This window comes from Vidua chalybeata, chromosome 3 (assembly GCF_026979565.1).
Source record: "Vidua chalybeata isolate OUT-0048 chromosome 3, bVidCha1 merged haplotype, whole genome shotgun sequence".
Taxonomy (NCBI): Eukaryota; Metazoa; Chordata; class Aves; order Passeriformes; family Viduidae; genus Vidua; species Vidua chalybeata.
In genome coordinates, this window is record NC_071532.1 from 17,231,840 (window position 1) to 17,250,576 (window position 18,737).

Sequence of the window (18,737 nt, forward strand, 5' to 3'; positions counted from 1 at the left end):
GACTCAGGTCTGGCAGCCTGCACAGCCTATTAAAAACCAGCCTTATAAAATATGAGCTAGGAAGCAAAACTCAGTGCTGTAAGAGAAAGAGGAGGAAACCACCAATTAGGAACTGCTCCTGAGGGGATGTTTTCTTAGGAGCCAAGAGGCGCTCTGCCAACAGGGCTTTTGGAATGGCGTGGGGCTGGCTGGGGAGGGCAGAGCCAGGGGGTACCTGCCTTGAACAGAGCTTTACTGCACTCAGGAGGGCTGGTCCTACAGCCCAGGAGCTTCTGCCCCTGAAGCTAAGCAGCAAGGGATTGCACCCTGGCTGGGCAAGGACTAGCACCCAGGGGTAGGGAGGAAAAGAAGAAAAAGGAGGAACACCAGGAAGGTACAACCCTCCTTAGCCTACGGCAACCATCTAGCAATGAGGAATTCCTTTTGCCAAGAAAGCAGCTTTGCCAAGGCGCAACTGGGAGCAGCGTTCAAAGCTCTCCTGACAGCCAAGCTTCCCACACAATGGCAAACACGTGCCTGGCCGCAGGGTGCCTGCAGGCAGACAGAGGCTCTGTGGCCCTGCAGTGAGCAGAGAGGTCCCCTCATGAAAAATAAACCCACAGCTGATGTCCAGATTCAGAGGGGGCCTCTTACACCACCAGGCATAGGTTGGTAGAGAAAAAGTACATGAGGTCTGAGCTTTGTAGTCAGTGCATCCTTCTGGAAGTTTGGTGAATGCTGGGGGATTACTGTTTATGTCTTGGCCTGCAGGGCTGTGGTGGCAGTGGGAGTCAGGGTTATTGTCTGTTGGCAGTGTCAGAGCATGGTTGATGCTGGGGGCTGGACTCGCTGCACTCATGTTGAGACACCAAGGACTGAACAACCAGGATGTGGCCTGTGGACTGTGTGCTTTCTGATAGAGAGGAGTGGGTGTGCAGTGTAGCTTCTATCTGCTCCAGTCTATCTTGTTCTTCAGTTTCTGTGGAAAAGACAGCTGTTTACCAGCTTAGGAACCTGCTTAGGCAATGGGATCTAGGGGATGATGAAGTAAAATACTTGCTTGGGGCCACAGGGTGCTGCCTACAGGGACCATCCATGGCCTGTGAGAAGGGCTTCCAGTGGGATGCCTGAAGCACCTGAAATCCCATCTGCTTTTTGGGATGCCAGTGGAAGCCTTTTAGGAGATTTAGGCCCTATTGTTTTCTCAGCAATGATGTGGCTCATTAACTGGCTTCCCAACAGTTTTTAATATCTGTGGTCACCATTCACTACTCTGTAGGTGTTCAGCACTTTGCTTCAACTCTTTAACAACTGGTTATGTGCTTTGGGAGCAGCTCAGCTGTCCTTACTAATCCCCTGAGTGAAAGGATACATGAGCAGGGCTTCAGGTCAGACCTGCCAGGCACGGGTCACTGCAGTGGCCACCCAGAGCACTGTGGGCAATGTGGCACAAAGTATTTTGAAGATGCTGAGTGAGAGCTGCTTAAATATTTGCTTGGATTGAAGCAGGGACTGAGATCTCAGTCTTTAGTGTCCAGACATTTTTCCCATCCCGCAAGTTTCTGTGTGGAAGTGGTATCCCTCTTCCCAAGGAGCTTTTTCATGTTGTGTAAGGGATTCACTATTCATTAGGTGAGGGATCCTGCCAGAGCAACTACAGCAGTGTCATGAATCAGTCTCTCTGGCCCATTTGATGCAGACTGTGAATCTGGATCTCCTGCATCCCTCTTGCAGACCTAACCTTGACCCATGTGGTCTGTCAGCCTTGATAAACTTCCACAAAGCTGTTAATTTCCAGTAAATTGATTTTTTTTTTCAATTAAAAAACCAGCAAGAAAACTTGCTGAGAAATATCAGGTAAGATCCAGTCCAGACACGTCAGTCTCCCACACAGAAAAGAATCTATACCAGAAATCATCTTGCACCAGATGAATCTCATAGAGAAAATATGCACTGCAAAGTTACTTAGTAAGCCTTTTGCCTACTAGTACACGCAAGTGAAATAAAAAAAAAAAACAAAAAATGGATCTTTAGTTTGACACACCAGGTAAAAGAAATCAGGCTGTGTAATATTTTCTGCCTGACTACCCTTATCTAATATGAACAGCATGGTGAAAAGGGAAAGAAGAAGTGGATAGAATTTAGAAATATGTCTTCTGAGTCACTGTGGAGTGAACAGGAAGTCCTGATGATTCAAGATTTGGCACTTTCCCTTGCTGAACCCAATGGCACATCCTAGTACTAGGAAAAACTAGGGTGTAGGAAGTGCAATCTTTTGGCTGAGGTAACAGACCTGTGATCTTCCTCTTCATCAATAATGACTCCAGTGGTATTTTTCATAACAAAACAAAGCCCTATTCATAGTACCCTGACTGAGACTGTGTGTGTGTAAGTCTTCATCCTCTCACTTTCCAAAATGTCATGAAATCTTACCTCATTTCAAGCATATCTTGCTCTGTGATAATGTGCACATAGATCAATGTGTTAGTCTATTGGAGGAGCTAGTTATTCTGCTCATTAGCACAGGTTACGTTTATCCTCTTTATTTTATTACATATAGCTTTCATTTTTCTCATTTTTCGAGTGTTGAGATGCAGAGCCACTCTCATTGCCTATTTGTGGACAACACCATTGTTTGGTGTGTGCATTTTGCTCCAGATAAAGTCAAACCTGTGCTCATTTTAACTTCCTTTTGGAAAGCAACATTACTGGGAGAAAGAGTCTTGTGGCCTCTTGTCTGCTTAATGGATTCTGTGGACCAATGTGGGATGTAATAATGTAAATTTATATTGGCAACCCTTATTCTTTCTCTGCTGTTCATTGTTTGAGCAGTGCTCTGCTATTATGCTTATCCAGCTGTCTCTCCTGTCTCTGTCTCCTTCTCCTCCTTTCCCTTTCTTCTCTGCCCATCCCACTTACCTACTGTCCAGGTACATTTGGGGAAGCACAGATGTGTGTACATCCAAAATCCTGCTGTGAGTTGTTGGTAGTATTCCAGCAGTGGTGAAAACCTTTTATTTCATAGCAAACTCAACAAAAAGGATGGACTCTGCATGGATGACTGATTTAATTTCCCTGTGCCTATAGCAGAATCAGCTGAAGAATTTCCAGCTGGTTGCTCCCTTAGCCAGGGTGTCTTGGTGTAAGTATGTTGAAATTGCATACGTAGCAGCAGTCACGGTTATTGCACTGGTGAGCTAAAGAGGGCACTTGAGGCTTTTGAGCAGCAAAGATGGACTTCTGAGGAAGAACTAACATGTGGAAACCATGCCGACCATCCCCAGGCTGCTGGCTGGTCTGGGCCTCATCCCCATTGCCTCTGCCAAGCCCGCCCATAGCAATGATGTCAGTGAGTCGCTCTGTGGGGTTCTGGAGAGCAGTGAAATGCACCCAGTGAAGTCAATGATGACATTTCCAGTCTTGGGGGTTACATGACCATGGGTTGCCCCGTGCATGTTCTGTTGGATGCAGATCTGGCAGCAGGACCCCTCAGGTCCTTGAATACAACTCATTATATCTGGGAGCAGAGCCAAGAGGGAAAGAGGGAGACTTCAACTAGTGTCAATCCCAGCTGCATCTCTGCTTAGCAACAGAGGTCTTTGTAAAATACATTGTCCATGGCTTTGCAATCTCTGCTTATTTTTTTGCTTCAAGAGGCCCATGTGGGAGCTGAGGCCACCCCTAGGACCACTGACCCACTGTGGCAAAGAAAGTTTTGGAAATGCTAAATCTATCAGCCACTGAGCACTAGCAGCCATCTCCCAGGTGCTGCTCCTCATGACAGAACAGCAGTGATTGCCATGGGTCCTGCAGCAAGAAGGGCAACAAGTCTCTGCTCATCTTCCTAAGCAGCCACCCAGTGTCTGCTGCACTCTGGCTGCATCTGCTGCAGTGTGTAAATGCCAGATGGAGAAGACTGTAAGGTCAGACAAATATCTGAGGAGAAAAAACCTTCATATTAGAGACAATGTTACTTTCTCTTTCAGTTTGGGTCAAAGATTCTTCCTCTATCCTTCTAGGATGGAGTTGCTCGACCTCAAATCCTGCTGGCATCAAGCTGGGCATGAGCTGAGGACCCTGTGTCCATGTTTGAAGGAGTCATGTGTATGGACAAAGTTAGTGCCATTTTTTGCGTTATCCCTAGGTGCCTCCACAGCCCCTGCAGGGTTTAGTGGGTGGAACAAAAGCTCTTCCAAATACTAATGCCAAACCACCAGAGCAGGACTCCAGAGCTTCCCTCCCAGCATTAGGAGATGAATTGACCTAAGAGGTGAAGCAGGCCCCTGGAAGGCAGGACTGCTGAAATCATGTCCTAGCAGCAGGAGGGGTTTAGGTTGGCCAGGACAGGGGATGAGGAGCCAGGATTTCTAGGCTGTAGCTTTACCCTTACTTAATGAAGTATTTTTCTGATTGTGGTGGCAGAGAACTTGGGTTGGGACTGATCAGTATTATGGACAAGCCACCCCAAAGTTTTGTTTGTCTTTGATTCTTGTCTGGGTTCATTCAACTTTTGTCTGATGCCAGATCCGGTCCCACTCCTTTCCCTTTGAAATGGTTTTCCGTTACTTGGTGTAAAGGAGAAAAAAATGACTCAATCATCTCACTGAGTAAACAGTTCCCACTCCATCCTCTGAAAACAAAAGCTGAAGATTGATTTTCCTCAGGACCTACGGCAGATGAATCAGAAGGGTAGGCTTTTTGTGTGTGTGTCTGAGTGGGCTGACAAGAACAAGAGCCAAATGGGTACGGCAGAAATGGCATCAGAAGGTGGCACCTCTGTGCACTGAGAAAGCACCGTATGCTGGATGTGAGCACAGCTGAGGAGGAGGGACACTTCCAGCTCCTGGCCTCTGGATAGTTCAGCTGTTGAGGCTTTACAAAACAGTGAGGGGGCAAGGGTGAGCAAAAAGCCAAGAGCATGAGTGTGCAAGGAAGACATTTCACCTCTGGCATCAGGCCGAAGGAGCAATCGCTGCAGCCCTTGGAGACGCGCTTGCACACACACATGCTGGCTTGCACAAACACGCTCTCGCTCACACACACTACCACTAACAGCACAGGGAGGCTGCTCCCAGAGGCCAGCCCTGCTTCACACTGGTCCCTGTTAATGACCAACATCTGGTGAGATAGCTGGGGTGGAGAGGCAGCTGGGGCCCCAGCAAGCCCTTTCGCTGGCGAGGAGTGAAGGGGAGGGCTGAGGGCTGGGCTTGGGTGGGCTTCTCTTCTCTAAAAGCAGCCTGCAAACACTCACTTCTGCTTCCTCTGTGGAGAGAAGAGGTTGAGCAGCTCTCTACCTTCATGTTTTGTGTGTACAAGAGCTGCTGAAAGACAATCATGTGAAACCCCCAAAGGTCCCTAGCTGTGCCAAGCCATAATAGCGAGGGCAAGTTTTGCCAGGCCAGCCTGATTTTACCTGGTTTTAGCTTTGATGCACAGCACAGGAGCAGATATCCTCAATATATCCTTTTAGGAAGGATGAAAGGATTTTTCAAAATGGATGTAGTCTGTTTACAGATTTGGGTTTCTCTGACCTTACTGTTGGCAAAACAGGGAGGACGCAGCATGTATCCCATGGCCCTGCAGCAGGCCTCCCCACAAAAAAGCAGTGGTGTTTTGGCAACCAGGGAAATCCTTCACTGGTGTGAACTGGTGGGTGATGGTGATACTGCCAGAGGGTGTGTGGGTTTGCCCTGCTGCTGCCTGTCCTGTGCCTTGTGTGCTCCCCAGGGTCTGCCTTTAACTGAGGTGGAATTGACAATGCACTGGTAGGAAAATACAGGAAAACTTTGCATTTTTTAAACTACAGCCATTCTTCATCTAGAAGGATTGCCCTGCCAAGCTGGGCGGTCGCTCCCTCCCTGCTCCTTAGCAGCTGCACCCCATCTCACCCCTGGAATTTATCTGCAGGGGCCTAGTCTGCTCACACCTTGCCCAGTCTGGAGATTCCGAATCCTCCCCACCAGAGCCCCAGGCAGCAGAAACCCTCCCCCATGTGTCAGCCTGCCTGAGCATGGACTGCAGCTTCCCCAAGACAGCACTTAGCAAACATACCAAAGGCTTTCTGGGCATCAGAGAGGTGATATTATCCAGCTCTGCTGTTATCATTGCCTCCTCCTTGGGAGTACAGAAGGGTTGTCAGAGGTGGGGAGAGAGAGATGGAGGGTATGGAAAGGCAAAGGAAAGAGAAAAGGTCTTCTATGAGCAAATTTTGGAGGATTTAATCTCTGCCTGTCCAGCATGGGACTCCTGAGGAATGAGGTCTCATATCCTGTAGCTGAGCATGAACTGGCTATACCTGCTGGAATATGCCCTGCCTGACATGCCACTGAGCTGAGGATCTGGGGAGAATGATGGGGGCAGTTGGGGCTGGGAATGGTGCGCCCTGGGGACATGCACCACAGGGTCTGGTGCTGGGCTTTGGGAGCTGAGCCTCACCAGCATCCTTCCCCCTCTCATATCTCACCAGCATTCACAGTGCCTGTAAGGCACTGGTTGAAAAGGGCTAAAATGAACGTCAGAGTATCTTTTGGCCCAGGAATGTCCTCGAACTGGAGGTCTCCCTCACCTGGGGTCAGCAAGGCCAGACTATGCCCTCAATCTCTGGTTTCCAGGTTGAGTATGGGACCACAGAGGAAGGCTGAGGTTAGAGTTTGGCCACCGATCTAATTACTCCCCCAGATGTGTGTATGCATGTCACAACATCACCAGACACAATCCGCACGTCCCCAGTTGCTCACCAGTGAGTCACGACAGACTGGAAAAATACAGTTCTACTCTGATGCTGTGACAGATCTGTGAGTGCTCTCTAGTAATACGTGAGTAGTGTATGTGAGCAGCCAGTCAGGACAGTCAGCAGCCGACGTTGCTGGCTTGAAGAGTAGGATGTTTACTGTGTGGCTATGTTGAGTTCAACAGGGAATGACTCAGGGCAGACATCCAAGACATGCTTGAGGCTTTTTGGGGATGATGGTCATCAAGTTCTGAGGACACCAGCTTGACCTCCATGCCCTTCCCTTCAAGCCTATCACACAAGCGTTGGGCAATCAAAGCCCTAAATCACAGGTATTGAGGAAACAAGGGAAGTTCTGTGTTATCATGAGAAGTTTCTGCTAAGAGGGAAGGGCCTCATCCTGGTGGCTGTTTCAGGAGAAGTGCTTTCTGGAGTTTGACCTGTCTGGGGCACTGTGATGAGCTCATGAGTGAGTTGGTGATCAGGGAAAAAGCAATGTCTCTCCACCATCCTCTGTCCTTTCTCTGGCTTGACATGCTGCTGAGGTGCTGAACACTGGGCTGATGGCTCAAGGGTGAATTTTACTATAGTCTCAAACAATTTGTAAAGCGACTAGTGTAAAATGTCTCTCTTCCTCAAGTTCATGACACCTCATCTTGTGGGGCTGCAGTCACAGATTTGAGGATTTGGTGGTTGTATAAGCCAACAGCAAGAATAAGCCCCCTGAGTGAGACCCAAATAGCTGCTGATGGGTATCCAGGGACTGACCTGACTAGTGTGCTTTGTCATTTGATATCCGGGTCTGTCCTGAGCATCTGGACTCAGACAGTGGTGAGAAAAGAGGAACCTGGGAAATGGAGGAGAGGGGAAAAAAGGTGGCAGGAAGCAGGGAGGGCTTAGCTAGCCTGGCATTGGGGTGAACTGATAGCATCATGGGTTATCCCTTAGTAAATGGGAACAAAAGCTTGCAATGCTGAAATGCCTTCCTCCCACCATGGTGCCTCAGGCTCAGAGCCAGAGGATGTGCTTAGGATTGTTTCTAGCTTGGTTGTCTGCATCATGGATGAGTGTCCAGGTGCGTGACTGGGTAGGGGTGGATCAGGTTGCTGCGCCAGAGCAGTTGGTTTAATGCTCTCTCCACTGGTATTAGGTTGTTGCAGAGTCAAGGTGGCGTGTCAGGCTCTGGGAGCTTTGGTGAGACCACTTGTGGGGGCAGGGGGCTGTGTTTAACCCTGCATGTGGCCAAGCGTGCTAAGAGGCTGGAGTCTGTGGAGACAGCCCCACTTGCAACTCTGAAGCTGACTGCGGTTTTCTGCCAGCACGAATAGGTCTGTGTCTGCACGGGAAGGAAGGAGGAGGGAACTGCACGACGCTATCCCTTACGCCTCCTAAGCGAAGGATGAGACAGGCAGAGGTTTCCCCCGCGTCTGTGACGCTGGCGCGTTCCCCAGCCGAGGCTGACGCCGAGCTGGCGAAGCCGCTCTGGGTCGCAGGGTGTCTGCGCGCCGCTCCCAATGCACGCAGCAGACTCAGCCGTGCGCCCGCACGCCTCCATCGGCGCTCGCACGTAAGCTGTCCCTCCGGCCACCTGCCTCTGAATCACAGCGCTCGGGTCCTGGCCGAGAGCAGGGGGATTTCCCAGCGCCCAGCTCAAGGGTTTGCGTGCGGAGAAGCCTCCTCGCAGGCAGCTGGAAATCGTCTCCGAAGACACATTCCTGGACAAGCCAGAGCTGAGAATGTCGCTGAGTGGGTGGAAGTCCCTGAGGACTTTGCTGAGTTTTGTGGGTTCTGTCCCTGCAGTGAGCACAGGGACAGAAGGTGCTGGCCTTGCTGCCACCCCCTGGTGTGATGCCTTTTTCCTCCAGTGCATCCTTACATTTCCTGCAGCTTAGGGTATCTCCAAAGCCATCCACCTCCACAGAATGGACACAGTTACCTAGCTGAGTGGGGGCATGAAAAAAAACGGGTTACTGGGGCTCTGTGGGGCTGTGGCACCCTCACAGGGGCCAGTGGAACCCCTCTGATGGGGGTTTGCTTGTCTGGTTACTCTCGGTGTGGGCTGCAGGATAGCAGAGTGACTGCAGGACAGCTTTACTTGTTGTTCCCGTACAAGCATGATCCTTCCCTGGCCTCCTGTCCACTCCTTCCAGTGCTGGGCACTCTTTCCTGAGTTTCCCAGGGGAGAAACTGCTTTCATATTTCCTGTGCTTCCATAGCATGTAGCTGATGTAGGAGATACCAGGGTTGCAGATAAGACATCGTGGCAGCAGGGACCTGTCTGAATGTGATTCTCCGGGCATTTGAGTGGAGGGTGCCCACCACATCTCCTGAGATGCTTCTCACTCACTGCCTGTGGGAGGAAACAGAAAGAATTTAGCATTAGCCAGGCATGGATGCCAAACAACCAGCAAAAGCACAAATATTTGGCTGCCCCAACACATCTGTTTAGAAGCAGCTCAACCCCAATTTTAAACAAAATGGGAAAAAAAATACATTAATTGAAGCCATGTCCTTAGGAATGCAATCCCTTGGCGGGGGCCCAGCAATAGCAGCCTTTTTGGGAGATCACGTGTCACACAGGCGAGACAATTACCCTGGCTCTGTCGTGAGCCCCTTGTGCTGTTTTTGGGTGCCCTGCAAAAGCTAAGGGAAGCTTACCTGGCTGTGTGAACACATGATGCTCCTGCAGGGGTACATACTCTGGCAGCATCACACCTCCTCATTGCCCTCCCCACAGCAGCATCCTGTTTCTTGGGAAGGACTCAATGTCAGGGGTTAGATGCTCCTGTTCTGCTTCATCTTTTGAGGGAAGGATCCAACCCTGGGAGATCCTAAAAAAAGATCAGCTGTTTTCCCAGCAGCCCCTCACTTCATGTGTGGGACTTGGATTATTAGATTGGGAACAGCTGATCCAAAGTCTGTTGACAAATCCATGAAGAGTCAGTGAAGCTTAGACACTACTCTCCTGATAGCCTCCTTTGGTTGACCCCAGACTTTGTTAATCTCCCAGAGGCAAGCCTGCAAAAACAGCTTAAGATGGGAAACTGGTGTGTGGAATGAAAAAGGGAGATTCCCAAACTTCTCATCTGCTTCTCCAGTGAGCTCTGCAACCCTTCCTGAGCTCAGTGGTGTTGTACGTATCTGGGATATTTAGACTGAACTCCTGGGTGAGGAATGCCTGCACTGTAGTTGCGGGCATGTGCCCAACCCCGCTGACAGACCACTGCTAGGATGGTGTCTGCTATGTTACCCAGTGCCTCATGTGTCCCACAGAACTGGTGTCCCTCTCCCCATCTCCTTCTTTACAGCAGAGGCAGGACAACCTGCCCAGCTGTCACAGTTTGACATATGGAGGTCTGTGGCAAGGAGGGTCTGCTGGAGGGAGGCCAGTCCCCAGACTACTGCAGTAGAGGACTCTCCTCCCTCTCAGAGCAGAACAAAACACATGAGCTCAGGGGCTGCTGGGGTCTGGGAAGGAGGCTGGAGAAGCCCAAAGTACAGAAATAGGGATAGGGAAGGAACCAGCTGTGCCACAGCCCATGGGATGCCCATACTGCAGCACTCAGCATTGGGTAAAGTCCTGAGGGACAGGCCCTGGCTTCCCAGCAGGGCTGTCCCAAAGATCCATTGGATGCCCCTTAGGTGATGATGTTTGGTGGTATCATTGGGTCTGTCCAATTGTCAGCTAGGGTTTCATTCCCATGGGCTCCCTGTCCATGCTGGAATTGGCCATGCTCTGACATGGAGAAAGGCAATGGTTAACAGCTGTGCCATCATTATTCTTACACAACCTCCTCCGTAGTACACAGCCAGCCTCTGGGATGTAATAAGTACTAATGTCATCCTGGGCAGAAGCGATGGGGGCAGGGAGTGCCTCAGAGGAAACCCTTGGCTTGTGTCAATCAGCACAACTTTTTATTTTACAGATCATGCTGCAGAGCGCTTCCAAGTATGAACAAACCTAAATGAAGACAGCTGGCAGAGGCTCTTGTCATCTAATTCCTTCCAGATGTGTGGTCATATGCTGCAGTTTCTGACTAATGACATCCCAGAGGAAAGCCCTGGGGATGTGGCAGCAATGGGGCGGGTGAGGGGCATGCCAGGAACCTGTTGGTGGGCCGGCAGCACTGACTCCCCAGGAGCTGCTGCCTGGAGACCCTGGGGAGGGGTCTGTTCTCTCCTTGAAATCAGCAGGGCTCAATGGGTAGCACAGGGCTGCCTCTGCCACACTTGGGCACACAGGCAGCTCTCCACAAGTGGGTAAAGCTACATAATCAAAGAGCTGTATCCAGGAGAGATAGCCACTCTACGGTCTGGAAGCAAAAAAACCCACACTTGGTAGGGTTGTGCTGGAGCAAATTAGTGATGTTGTCTGATAATGAATTGAGGTTGAAGCGTTTATGCTTCTTTCTGCTTGCAAGCCCATTCAGATCTCCCTGTGGGATGCCTCTGTCTGCCACAGAGATGTCTGAGAAATCAGTCTGGGTGGGAAGATTTGTAAATCCTGCTGCCTTCCTTTGAAATATCTGCCCTGCACGTTCCCATTTTATGTTCATGCACAACCTGGATTGAATTAGAGCCATGCACAGTCGCCGGTGGGTTTAGTTTCTTCACCCCCCTGTGGGGTAAACAGTGCTAGTTTGATGACCCGGGGCTTAGGAGATGCTCAGTGGCTTGGAGATAGGTCAGGAACTGTGGGGGATGAGCTGTTCTGACCACAAGTGGGGGATCACATCTTCCTAGAATACTGCCTCCTTCACACTGTCTCTCAGAAACTGCAGCCCACCTGGGGCCAGCCTTGCTGCTTAGGAAGAGTTTACCCGTGGGTCTACCTGTGGGTCTTTGGGTCTACCTGTGGTCCCTGTGCCCCCCTCTTTCTCTCCACACCTTTGCAATTAACCTCTGAACTCTGGCTAATCCCAGGATTAGCACTTCATGGACCATTGGTTATGTCTTCCACCACCCCTTCTGTGTCCCAACATCCCTGACAAACTAGCAGGGGGGTCCGGAAAGCCAAGTTGCCCCTGAGAAGGGAGGAGGCTTGTAATGAATGCACCATGTTAGGAGCTTGAAGGGTGATGAGAGATAATCCGGGAGTCACCTGCAACTGATAATGATCTCCTGAAGCCTAGGACCAGGGTGGAGGTTCACAAAGAGCCTGAGGGGCTGTGGCAGCCACTTCAGCCTCCCTACCTTGGCCCCTTCTGCCAGGCAGAGTGGGCTGCAGAGGAAAGGAAAATCCTGGTGGCTTTCAGTGAAGGTGTAAATATCTCCTCTGGTTGCAGGGGGGCTGCAGGCAAAGGAGTATCTTGTGGCTTTTGATGCAATCTCCTCCAGGATTTACTTATTCATGTGTTTTCCCTTGTGAGGGTGTCCTTGGGCAAAGGGAGAATTTGCTCCTGGAGTTTATTCAATATCAGTGCTTAAGATGCACTCCAGGTCTGTGGGTAAGCTTTCTGCTCCCTTCTCAGCTCTCCCCTGCCTTGCTTATGCCTCTCTGGGGGCACTTCACAGCTCCCAGATGACTGATTTTCAAGGAGAGCCCCAGAGAGAGTCTCATTTAACCTAACAGGCAGTGAAGTGACCTCTGTCACTTTTCCCTCAAGATGAAAACTCCCAGCCATGATGAAGGATTAGGCAGTACAGTCAATTTAGCCATGAGAGGTGCTTTTTATGTCCAAGACATCCAGCTGTCTAATGGACCACATGGTGGAAATAACAGAAGTAGAAAGGGACTCATGCTGGGGTTGGCCCAAAGGAAAACAGAGACTGCAGGGGCAAGCCTCATAGATAGTGGTCAAGACATAATGAAGGGACCCTAGTGCCTCTTTCCCTTAGCTGAGGGGTTTGTCTCAGGTTTTCAGTGCCTGTTAATTCCTTGCCCTAAGTGCTTGTGTTCTCTCCTTCTCCTGTAACTCCATGAGTTTCTCCAGGACTTAGCCAGTGGAGAGGGGTGAGCCCAGTTGCTGGAGCAATTCGTTGCCACACTGGCAAGGCGCTGGGGGCTCAGCCTGGTGGATGCTGCCTGGAGGGGAGAAAACTCTTGGAAAAGTACCTGGACTTGCAGCAGTCTGGGCTGCAGGTTTCCTTTGTCCCTGGAGCAGAGGAGCAGCACTTTCTTCTGCTTCCACTGTGCCCCAAGGATGGAAATGGGAGGGGAGCTGCTCCCCAGACGCTGCCTGGGGAACGAAGAGGTCGGCATGAGCTGGCAGTTGCTTTGCACCTCGTTACATTCTGGGAGCGGGACTGAGGGCAGGTGCAGGCATGCTTAAGAGGAAATGGGCAATGAGCTCATGCCCCTGCTGTACCATATGCTCTGTGTGTACAGGATGTTTGGTTTCCTATCGGTCCCATCCTGAGAGAGTTGGGACAGGAGAGTCCATAGAACCTTATACCCAGGAAGGGCCTGGCTGCTCCCTGTTTGAATGGGTTTCAGTCATGCTTTGGCTGGAGAATGGACTAGAGGGAAATTGGTGGTACTTTCCCATCTTCTCACTCTTCCTAGCAGTGGTGGTGAAAGGAGTACCAAGGAGGGAGTTCAGGAAATACAATTACAAGGTGCACATGTCTCTGAGGACAGCCAATGCTTCTCCATCTGATTTCTGTGATATCAAGGGGAGTGTACCCCAGCTGTGCACCCTGAGCCTCTGAGCAATACTTTGTTTGTAAACACTTGTTTAAAAAAAAAATTTAAAAACGAAAGACTTTTGAGATTATCTTGGTTTTGCCACATCACCAGGTGCTGGAAGAGTTCTGACTACCCACAGAGTGCAACTTGGGTAAGCCTCAGGCATGCCACTGGGGATTCCCTGGCTTCAGAGCAGAAAACTTCTGGGAAGAAGCACCACCAGCTTCTGTGAAATGCTTTCATTCATTGCTGTCCGGGCGGGAATTGATCCTGGCAAAAAGTGGCGAGGGGATGTGTTTCATTCCCAGCAGGGGCTGGTTTTGATCAGAAATGATCTGGCACTGGAGCTCAGCATGACTGATAACTGCAACCTGCTGTCCCAAGCACAGCTTGGCCCTGAGGAGGCTCACTTGTATTTGCATTTGGAAAGGCCTCCCATGCTCTCAGCTGCTCACAGTTGAACGACTTCCAAGGCGGCTTACTTTTTTCTCTTTTTATCACCATTATTATTTTTTAATAAAGTTCTCTGATTAGCTTCTGAAGCTTTGTGGCAAAGTGGCCTCAGATTTAATTTCCTCTCCTTGGCTACTCACAGTGGTTTCCAAGTCAGCTCAGTACTGCTGTGAAGTGAGACTAAGCGTGGTGGCTCCCAGGAGCTGAGAGGAAGCCCAGGACACTGACTCTGTCCTGATGCCACAGTGCTCTTTGGGAGATACCAGATGGGCCATGGGGTGAGGGAGAGCAGTGATGTAGGGGTAGAGTGTGGTGTTGGGAGTGCTGGTGTGGGATATCCACCTAAGTTCATCTCCTTGACTTCATTCTCCTTTGCATCTGCTGTAGGGCTTTCCTCCACTCCTCAGAAAGCACTGTTTATTAATATCAATTGTGTTATTAGTAATAATAATTAAAACATTGGCAGTAATACCAATGCACTGTGTTTGTTGCTGTTTGCAGAACTGAGGACAGAAGCAACCAAGTCTATAGAGAGAAGACACTGCAGATACCATCAGCTCTTCTCTTTTTATCACCGTCTCTGTCTTTTGCCCCTCTCCAAAGCCAAGAAAAAGCTTTTCCTGCTCTCCTTTAGGTGCTGGGGCTGCAGAAGGCCAGAGGTGTGGGGCCTCACAGCAAAGGCAGGTGGATTGTGGAAGCTCAGGCTGGGTTGCACTTGAGTCCTGGCTTGGCAAACACCACAATGACAAACAAAGCTGACCTGGCAGAGCACTTCCAGCATTCCTAGGACAATTTGCTCACTGCAGGAGGACAGGACAAGTTCAAGGCTCATTTCCCCAGAGTGCAAACTGAGTGCGGTGGAAGCAGTGGTGTGAAATCAGCAAAGTGGAGAGGCATGAGGAGAAGAAGTTTTGGGTTCCTTACTGAGAAGCCTGAGCCAACCTCACCCATAGCCACTGGCAGACAGAGGGGACATCCTGGTTCAGGGTGAGCAACAGACAAGGAACCGAAAGGACAGGCATGCTCCTGGCCTCGTTGCCCTGTTGGGGCACACAGAGCATTGCTACATCCCTGCTGGCATTTTCCTTTGCAGAGTGGTGAGGCAGAGGCACAGACAGGAAGGAAACATACCTTTACTGGAAAATATCATGTAGTAGGGTTGAGTGCTGTAGTGACTGGGCTTCCCACAGAGAGGGCCACTGGTACTTGGAGGCACCACAGGGCTCTTGTGTTTATGAACTTTAGTGATCAGCAAGCTCTTTGCAAGCCTGCACTGCATCCAAGCCACTCTGGCCACCTGTTCTCTGCTGGCTGTTAATTCTCACTAATTCATTTGTCTAGAGTCTGAAGGCTCCTGGGAGTCTGTGTGGAGGATGGAGATGCTTACATCCTCATTCACCTTTTCCCTCTCTTCCTCTTCCTTCCCTACTGGGGTCCTTTGCTCTTTGGCTGTGTTTCTCTCTTACTGCAGCACCTCACCTCACTGCCCAGCTTTGGTCTTTGGCTAGCCTGAGGGAAAGACCATCCATTGCTAGCATATATTGCTTTGCTTGCCTTCGTTTCCTCAGGACTTTCTTTCCCAAGCTGACGTGCTGAAGATAATATATCTCTCCCTCCCTTTGCCTCATTTGCCTTTCCCCTTAACTGCATATGTTTCTCTCTCTCTCCATCCCTGTGATTGAACCTTGGCAGGAAATTCAGATATGCTCAGTCATTAAAGTGACTAAGGAAAGGCCAGATCACAGCCTGAAGCAGCAGAGTGAGTGGAAATAGGCTCTCAGCTGATCCCCATCATTTCCACATCAGCTGGGAATGAGATCCCTCCTTCCTGTGCTAGCAACAGCCCCTGGCTGACCCCAGGAAACTGGCAATGATTGCCTACCTGAATGGGAAGTGGAATCTGCTGGGACAACTTCCTTGATGCTCCTTGCCCTGACTTTGGGTTAGAAGATGAACAAGTGCTTTGAGTAGCCCCTGGGAGAGGGGATAACCAGGAAGTCACGTCTGGGACTTCAGGGGCAGATCCCTTGAGCTGTGCTCTGGAACCTGTGCGCTGGTGTTGGATGGCAGTGCTTGGGTCTGTGCTTGGCAGTGTGTGCACTGTTGCTGTGTTTGTGTGTGCCTGTTCACACAGTGGGATGCTGCTGAGGCCAGGCTGTGTGTACTCTTTGGGTGTGCTTTCCATGGGCAGAGGTTTTGTCTTTCCTTGCTGCTCCATCATTCTCCATCTCTGTGCTGCATGGCCAGCTCTGACCCTAAAATGACAGGACAGAAGGCAAAACAGGAAGCAATTTGCTGTAGCCAGTGCATGGCCTCAAACAAGGGAGCACTGTGGCCTACCTAGTAGCTTGAAAAAGAAATAAGGGCAGTGCAATAGTGGAATAAATGCTGCAAGGAGATGTAGAGAGGCTCTGGCGTGTCACAGCTTTCAGTTTCAGGTGAATGGAGCACCAGTTGAAATGCGAAGGGGCCAAACTCCAGGCAGATAAAAGGGGTGATTGTGCAACCCTTGCAACCAGTGAAGAATTCAGCGCAGAACACATGAAATATTTTTAATGACCAAGAAGGGCATTAGCCAGTTGCTTTATAAAATGCCCCAGGTGGTGCTGTTTAGCCACTGGAGCCAGGATCTGGAGCGGCTTTGGCCAGGGTGAGGTTCTCAGGGCTGAGTGCCCAGCTGTGGCAATGGTAAGTAGCTGGACACGTGCAGTCAGGAGAAACCCCTGAGAGAGCAAGGGGTGCTGTGGGGAGCAGAGGTTATGTTTTGCTGAAGCTGATGCTCTATGACCCTGCTACTGTTTTCCAATTGGACTGGGGGGCAGGACACTATGATAGATGAGACCTCCTGTTTCTGTTTGGCGACAAGCAGGATAACAATCAGTGATGGCGTCTGGCGTGGCAAAAGAGTGGTTTGTGGTAGCTGGCCAGACCATGCCTTCTTCAGCTTCACTTCACTTGGTGCAGCTCTGGTGGCATTCTTATGGCATGAAGTCACTGGATCTGGATGTGCAACAGCTCTGGGCAAGGCTGGGCTTTGATGTGCTTTGGTTTTCTTCTTGCAGCTTCCCCAAAGAGATGTCTTTCAGGCAACATCCCAGCTTCCCCACGGGACAGTGCAAATGCCAGACATCATTAGATCTAGAGTACACATAAGGAGAAGCCACGGCTATTCCCAGGTAACACTGCTCTGTCTTGGGCTTGGTGGGAATGAGGTGATATGAGCAACCTGTCCAGAGCAGGTTGGGAGTTGCTAGCTGGATAATGCAGATCTTGGGAATGACAGGAAAAGGCAGTCTTCATAAGCTATCCCTTTTTCTCTAAACACATGGATGCTGGCCAGACCATATGAGGTTGGCTCGTCAATACTCATGGTGTAAAAGTGCCTTGTGGGTTCCGCTAAGAGATCTCTTATGTCCCCCACGTGGGATCTTGGTCAGCTTCAGCTCCCTCATGGAGTTCAGCTTACCACCAGCACGCTTTGAGGGAAGCCAGACTAGAGCACTAGCTGAGATGGCCCTTGGAAGTCACTGTCTCCCAAGCGGAAAGGAGCTTTATGAGCATTACTGGAAGCTGCTGTGGCTGAGTTACCAGAAATAAACCACTTCAGTTTGGGTCCAAATGCTCTCAGACCACTGAATTTCCCACTCTGGCAGCTGGACCACCTTCCTAGTGCTTTTGCTTCTCAGCAGGGAGATATTCTGTAAATGCCACCCACTGCTCTTGCTGATTTGGGTGGGTGGCAATGAGGCAGGAAGACAAAGGTGGGTGCCTTGCCGAAGGCTCCTGTTAACGTGAATTCTTTACTTTTTTTTTCTTTTTTTCCTCTTTTCTGGGAAATGGGTTTTAAAAGAAGTAGCAATAATAGCTCCGTTTCATTCACAGGCAATTGCAGGGCTGGGGGGCAGGAGGCAGCTGGAAAGAGATGCTCTGCCCACAGTCCGGGAGCAGAGGATGTGTCCTTGGGGAAGCACAGATGCCTCAAATGGAGACTTTACACACATGGGGGTGGCAGGATAAGTGGCCCTTAGCCAACGCATCCTTGCTATTCTCCTGCCTGTCTTTGATTTTAAATAAACTGCAAACATGACGCACAAGCTATGTGTTAACCTGCTCCCCATCAGGAAGCATGGGGGCTGATGCCTACACAGCCCTCAGTAGATGAGATTTTTTTTTTCCCATCACCCCAGGAAAAGAGGGCAGGGACCTGTCAGCCTTAGGTCCTGGAGGTAAGACTGAAGCAAGGAGGGGTTTGCCTGCTGCATGCAGGGGAGGGAGACCTGAGCCTAGTGCTTTAATCCCAAATTCATGTGTTCTCTTCTTTGGGAATACCTGGTGAGGAGGCAAAATATGAGAACAATAGGGATGTGCAAAGGTTCTGTGTGGCTCAGGGCAAAAGTTGTGAGTGGTACCACCTCTGTGTTAGGATGGAGCATCATCTGACAATTCAAGTCTCCTGATAATTTCCCTTGCTGAGCCTTTGAGCTTTGTGAAGACAAAGAGCCTACCAGCAGATCCTCTTGGCCAGTGCTGCAAGTTGCCATCTCCACCAGGATCCTTCTTCAAGGGTTTTTTGGTGGAAAGAGTGTGGCAAGAGCTCTCTGTGGCTGAGGCTGGTGCCCTTTTAGCAGCATGTTCTCCCTGCTGCACTGTGAACAGCCAGCCCTGCCTGCAGCATGACCAATGCACCAAATCTACCAACTTGGCCAATATCCTAAACCCACATAACACAGTCGATTGCCAGGCAGTGCCTGGTTTTCTGCCCTGGAGTCAGGGAGAAGGAATGTGGGTGGCTCTGCGTGCTGAGGCTATCTATGCCGTGGTAGTGGTTAGCCCTTCTTGGTGTTGATTTCCAGCCTCCCTGGGGTTGGGAACCAGTAGGAACCCTTCCCTGTGGTCCCAGGAGCTTGGATGCATGGGGCAATAATCCTACATTGAGGCAGTCCAGTC

At 50.3% G+C, this 18,737-nt stretch overlaps 2 long non-coding RNA genes across 2 annotated transcripts; both read left to right on the forward strand.

The window, feature by feature from the left end:
• The first annotated feature begins 8,213 nt into the window (after nucleotides 1–8,213).
• Nucleotides 8,214–10,690, forward strand: LOC128786139 (uncharacterized). The gene is made up of 2 exons (XR_008430187.1): nucleotides 8,214–8,455; nucleotides 10,636–10,690. It is a non-coding gene; the product is annotated as an uncharacterized LOC128786139 (long non-coding RNA).
• Nucleotides 10,691–14,615: 3,925 nt separating this feature from the next.
• LOC128786128 (uncharacterized) lies at nucleotides 14,616–17,860 on the forward strand. The gene is made up of 3 exons (XR_008430185.1): nucleotides 14,616–14,777; nucleotides 16,853–16,966; nucleotides 17,673–17,860. It is a non-coding gene; the product is annotated as an uncharacterized LOC128786128 (long non-coding RNA).
• The last annotated feature ends 877 nt before the right edge of the window (nucleotides 17,861–18,737 follow it).